Raw genomic sequence first — 7,046 nt, forward strand, 5'->3', positions numbered from 1 at the left:
CGGATCATCGATTATTATGTGCCACTACGGAGACCTTAATGTGGTGGAGGGATGTATATGCATATAGGAATGCATTGGATGCCTAAGGGCTTTGCACTTTGGTGCTCTGGCATAGTGTAGTTTACTCGTGTATCTAAGTCTATTTTACTAGGGTTTCATCGGGCGCAACATTATAATTTAATTAGAAAACTTAAAAAGGTAATGAAATAGATTAATAATATAATATAGTATCGAAATGAAATAAATAACTTAAATGAGTCGATAGATTCTAGAAAGAGATTCAGACGATATGTTAAAACTAGATATTGAACGTCATAATGGATGGATTATGATTGTTTTAAATTGTAAATTGGTATTGGCAGTTAAAGGTCATAAGATAGGTTTTGGTATATGTAATGATTTAATCATTCTTTTGCCATAATAGGTTAATTATTTTGCCCTTGATAATTGTATAGCTTCATATGTAATTGATTATATACTTATGTTACAATGTATAACACATATCAGTAAGCATTGAGATTATAAGCATCATGACATATTGCTAATGTTACCTTATGTTATATTATCTTGAATCATGAAAGTACCACTGAGCTCTATTGCTTAGTGTACAGTTTGTTTTCTCCATGCGCAGGTTCATGTGTTCTTCGAAACCCTAGGAATTGAAGTCAACATCCAGATCGCCGATTTCAACTCAACAAAGTTTGTATAGTTCGTTTTCATTTTATTTTGTGGCAGGTACCTAGGAACATTTGTTAAATGTCTCAAGTAAGCAAGGTTGTATATATATACATTTTTTTATGATCAAATGAATCTATTAATTTTCATGCTTATAAGATGTGTTAATGGTTAGTATATTAGGCTTGCTTTTATGGTGAATGGCTGAATTGGGATCTAGGATTAGTTGTTATGTGGTGGTTAAAGTTTTTGTTAAGGTTTATTTAGGTACAAAGTTGAAGGTTGTGGATAACAGGGGTTACGTCACGACCACGTATCCCCAACATCGTGGCGAGATTCAACTCAGGGCTCTTGCGGTGACGACACAACCTCGATGTCACACGAATGCTAGTCAGAGAGTCATGTTGTGACGAGGAAATCTTGAAGTTACGACGTCAACTCAAGTTTTGTAATCTTTACTATTTGGTCCTAGTTAGACCTCGGGCTAGTAATAGAGATTTCGTAAGCTCGCATAAAACCTAAAAATGATTAAATATTGTATTATATACATGTTTTATGTATATTTAAATGTTTAATTATTTTAAATCGAATATAATTTGATTGTAGTTGCTCCGGAAACTAATGTGACTCCCTGTAGCTCGGACCCAACGATCGGGTTGGGTATTAAGGTGTTACACCTTAATGTTTGTTGATGGATGATGAGAATGAAGGTTCATGTGAGGAAAGATTGAGCTCCTGATTGAATATCGCAAACAACGTAAATGCCAATGAAGGGCAACACAATGGTTCACCCCACGGACAACTCCATCGAACCATCAATTTTGATACATGTAAATTTAATTATTTGTAATTTTTTACAAATATAAGTAATAAATTGTTTAAATTAAAATATTATAACTCAACTTTTTTATTGCCATATATTTTTATTTTTTAATTGGCGTATGAATTTTGTCAATGTAATTGTTTGAATTACATGGAAAACATTTAATAAATGTTTGAATTAATGCTAAATATTTTTCTTATCATGATCTTAAATTCTTACCCTATATGAATGTAATACTTTTTGTTTTGATTTTGTAATAAGGACAAGCTTACCTATAATCATGGGGAATCGTGGCCAAAACATAAAAACAATTATTTATCAAAATAGTATTAAAAAACTAATTAATTACGAAAATGGTATTGGATCTAGTACATTTGAACATAAGGTACAAAAATTTAAATTCACCTCGACCGTGACGATTGTCCAATATTGTAGTTTCGATGTGGGCACTTCTTTCGACTGTGGCCAACAGTACTAAATAAATTGCAATGTTTGGGTTCAATTGTCTCCCTCAAGTTTATGTCATTCCAAATCTTAGTGGCCTACTTTGGGTACCCTACGTATCCCCGGGTCTTTAAGAAACTTGAATCTAGGCAGAGGCATTAACCATGTTTAGGCATCCCTGAAGGTGGGGAACTCATTTCCTCAATAATGTAACGTGTGTTCCAGCGTGTACATTGTTGGAAAAAAGCCAGTTTGAAAACAATTTTCTTACACAGCAGAAAATAAAATTTTTGAAAACCGAGTCAGTTTGTGATATTTATAATAATAAACCCTTTACTGAAATCGCACAACTGAACAATCTTCTTTGCTATTTTCGTACCACGAATTGCTTCGAGTGTGGGATTGAATGATTCGAATTAAATATAGAACCCAAAATAGTTTTCTTTACTTTAAGTGTGAAAGCAAAATCTCTCTGAATAGAAACCGCCAAAATTGTTATTTCAAAAAATAAAATTATTACTCAGAGAATAAACTCTCACTATTTTCGGGAAGAATAATAATATCTCAAAGTTCTATATGTAGTCCTATTGGTGCCATTTATTTATAGGGAAAAGAGGTAAAACCCTTATTGAATTGTAGAAGTTTATTTCAATAGAAAAAAAAACTCCTAGTCTAACTAGGTTAGGTGGGGGTACAACACTAGTTAAATAAATTAGAGTTTGTCGTCCCTTGTTTTAAACATGAGGCACTTTTGGGCCTCTCCCATATCACGTCCAATTACAAGTACTTCCTGGACTTTTAATGTAACATCCTCACCTGACCCAATCACCGGATCCGGGTACGGGCATCACAACAGAACCGAGTGATAGTTCATACTAGGTTCCCGCTAAGTTAAAAAACATATTGTATTACCTATTTATAAAATTTACAATAGTCACAATCTTTTAAATATTAAATTTTACCGTCTGAACTCCAAACTCTAAGGGATTTAAATATTTACAATATATATTCACCCCCTTGGCGAATATCCTAAAGGTACCCCCTCCTATGTACATGACACTAAATTTATGATTGCCGCTCGTTCAACCAATGTCTAGCTTGGTCCCTCATCAAGTTTCTTTTTTCGCGGATCCTGCAAAACACAGGCCACACTTTGATAAGTTCGGATGAACTCGGTGAGTTTCTACATTTCACGATAATAGATCCCGTCTTACAGGGGTTTTAAATAGAAAGAACTAAAAATAAATATTTCCTTGCTTGTGCGAGTAAATTCTCTTAAACTCGTCGTAGCGACCTTTGATTTATTCCAAATCCTATCCACCCATAATCAGTTCTAATAGTTCTTCGGACGTCTCACCATTTTCCTAGACTCCGTCCTTACCTTTACCAATATTCCTCCTTCCTTTTTTTCCTGGAATAGAAATCTTCTTTCCACCATGTTCTCAAAGGGTAATCCTATGATCTACCCTGCTAATAGCCCTTGGGTATCTTCCTTTTGGTGATCATTCCAAATCAGTTTAGTCCATGGAAAAATTTTTCTCTTTCCCTAATCCCGAAAAACTTGCTATCATCCCAACCTCTATGATAACTAATGGGGTTCCCCATCGATTTGGTGGATTAAGCCCCTCTTGGACAAATTGCAGTTGGATTACTTCCTTTTAATCCACCTTGTCTGAAGTACCATACTCAAATGTGTAACATATCTATCTATTCTAGGCCGCTCAATCCTTCATTATCCTGTTGACTATTGTTGGAGTGGTCATTTGCACCCACGATCTCTTTCTCATGTTAGTCCCCTACGGACTAGCCATTCGACGGGTATTTTCCCAATGGGTTCCTCTTTTGAAGAGGAATAGTCCTGACAGACATGTACTAGTGGGTTCTAGCTCACACTTCTTTCCTTATGGACTAAGTGATGTACATATGACAAGCCACTAGTCTATAGGGTTTCTCTGAACCCCTTCAACATTCCTTAATAGTGGATCCTTATCTACGATCCTTGGTTAAACCATTTCTTGTTCACATATACGTTAGGCACCACTAGTACATCAACTCTCGTGATACTTCCTGCTGGTTAACATTCTTGCCCTGCTGGTTTGCATGACTATTATTCCCGCAGTCCTTTCTCATTTCCAATATGTACCCATTTGTTGGTGGATTCCTTCAACCTACTGATCGACTATTTCATGTCCATGCTTCTATTTTTCCTTTCTAGCCCATTTTCCTTGTTTGCAGGTTGTCCCACGATTTCTGTTCTAATTTTCCTCGTATTTATTGTCCCACCAGACTCTAAATGTTGCCATAGCCAAGTTATGGTCTTACACCTCGTAATCCTCATACTTACTGTCTCGATGAACTATCTATGATGTCGTAGTATCTTTCAGCTATGGTCTTACACAATATAACCTCATGTTTACCGTCTTAACAGACTATCCTATGTTTAGTGTCCCAGCGGACTACCCCATGTTTAGTGTCTCGGTGGACTACCAAATGATGTTATAGCATCTTTCAACCATGGTTTCAATCCTATTTACTGTTCTAGCACACTTTCATATGATGCCATAGTGTCTTTCAGCTATGGTCTTACACATTTTATCATGGCGCCATAGTTTCTTTCAACTATGAGCTTACTCATTTTTATCACGATGCCATAACATATTTTAGCTATGGTCTTACTTATTTTTATCATAACACCATAACATCTTTAAGCTATGGTCTTATTCATTTTTAGGCATATAGCCTCCGATTAGTTCCATGGCCTAGCCATGATCTTTCATGTTTACTCTTCCCATTGCATTTTTTTCATTCCTCCATTTCACCATTCCTAACCTTGATGCTCGAACACCGCAATGTCCTCTTTGCAAGGCCCGGAGCTTCACTCATCACGGGTGCACTCAGCAACACCGTATGGCGGTATCTAATAGAATCACTCTCTTTTCCCCATTCCTAATTTCGTCTAACCTATCATTGATCCCCTTTCAATAATTTCATATACAATACACATGTTTTATAAATAAAACATCATGGGATTATGCATACTTAACTAAAATGGTGGATACTCATAGAATCATGCAACCTTACAGCATACTTAGCATTATAGGGGTTGAGTGCAGAAACTTACCAAATGCTTCTTAGCCTCCCTAGCTTAGCTTATTCGTATGCCAGAGCTTCCATTCTCTTGGCAGCTAAGCATGAAAACCAAAATCATGAATTAAACTTGGTATTCCCAACTTAAAACTCAGGTTCTCAAGAATATGTAGAACCCCCAAGATCGTTCCAAATATCCTTAACTTTATTTCCTTAATCTTACGTATACTGAATGATTCAGGACCTTACAAGCTTACTAGAATCTCGATTTATCCTACTAAAATCTTATGATCATCACCCTATACAGAGCTTCCACGGCTATCTCTTCTTCGAAGCGACCAATGAATGAGATGAAGAAAAGAAAAGAATGAAACAGATTTGAGAGGAATCCACTCTGAGGATTAAATTCTCAACAATTTATAACCCTCCATGCGCGGTCTCCCACCACATAAAAACCATTCATCAGTAATCATTTTGTCCCTTGCCAAAGGACCGGATGGTTCAAATTCAACTGAACCAAAATCGAATATTAACCTTGTCCAATTTCGTTTTGAAATTTACATGATTTTCAAATAAAGGTTGCTACCTTAAAATATCTTTCAACTTAATTTCTGGGTTTAAAGGATTTCGGGTGTGACATTTAACCCAGTACTTTAGAATTCAATCCAACCCTAAATTTATTTTTCTATTTTCCTAAATAAATATCTTAAATTAATTTCCCAATTAAATAGTTTTCTTAACCCAATTCTATTTTTTTAAAAATTATTACGACTTTATCGTAAAAGAATCTATGAAAAAATATACTTAATATTTCTACATTCAATGGGTTCACCAATACCAATAAATTTATTTCTATTTTCGAACTTCAATTATTTAATCACTTAACTAAATAATAATTCAAAAATCTATAAATTCATTTTCAAGGTCATTTTCATTTAGATAAAACCACATTTATTTCCAAATGTTTCCCATTTATCTAACTTTACCATTTCTATGCATTTTTTTTCATTTGATTCAACATGCAATTCATTTTTGTTTCAACGAGCTAGGTAGCGACCAAGTGGACATATGCGATTAGGGATCCAATTATTTATAATTAAGTTCTAACTTTTTGCATATTAATTATAAACTCATTTAGTCAGGAAGTCATTCCATTATAGTATTGTGACTGAGTTCTTCCTAATGAGATATCATTACGAAAGCAACTCGACCAGTGCTCGTCTAATGACCTTCTCAGAAGTGTGTTACCCATATAGGAGATCATTAATCTCTTTGGGATAAATCTATTCTCCCAATATGATTCTTGTTTATCTCATGAGAACTATTACATCTTCCTTCATGAAAAGTTAATTACTATCAAATAGTAATCAAGTTATTCATCATAAAGATGAGTGGCCCATGACCATATTTACTTTTCATCAACCATGTAATGCCAATGAGAGGATATCATTTACCCATATCTTAGGCTATAAATTCTACTGTTGTGAATGATGCTACATACTGCAAAAGTCGTATACCCAATGTACCAACTTTCAATTCCTTACCTATTTGAACTCTGGCTTTTACTTACATCAAAGTATACGAGTCACACATACATAGTTCGTCATCCAATCAAGATTAAGGTATGTTACACTTTGAAAGTCACAAGTGAATAAATCCTTAAACGGATTCATGATCTATTCTTCTTGGGTCCAGTTCGATGTACTGTTAGTCCAGTCAGTCACATCTATGTCTCTATCTTCTAGGAGTCATCTGCTACGATGCCCAAGATAAAGAATCCCTCAAATTGGACTTAATAGATGACATATTATTCTTTCAATTAGTTTGTTCATTTTCGATTAAACTAAGGACATGTTTAAGTTCGTCTACTAATATAATTCATCTTTTTGTATTACGATCCGACCACGTGATACCGCTTAGTATTAGTTTAAACATTAGACAACCAGTGAGCCAATATTTGCTTCTATTTCACTGTATATTCAAAAACCACATGGGAATATTATACAAAGTATATTAA

This window comes from Gossypium raimondii, chromosome 13 (assembly GCF_025698545.1).
Source record: "Gossypium raimondii isolate GPD5lz chromosome 13, ASM2569854v1, whole genome shotgun sequence".
Classification (NCBI taxonomy): domain Eukaryota; kingdom Viridiplantae; phylum Streptophyta; class Magnoliopsida; order Malvales; family Malvaceae; genus Gossypium; species Gossypium raimondii.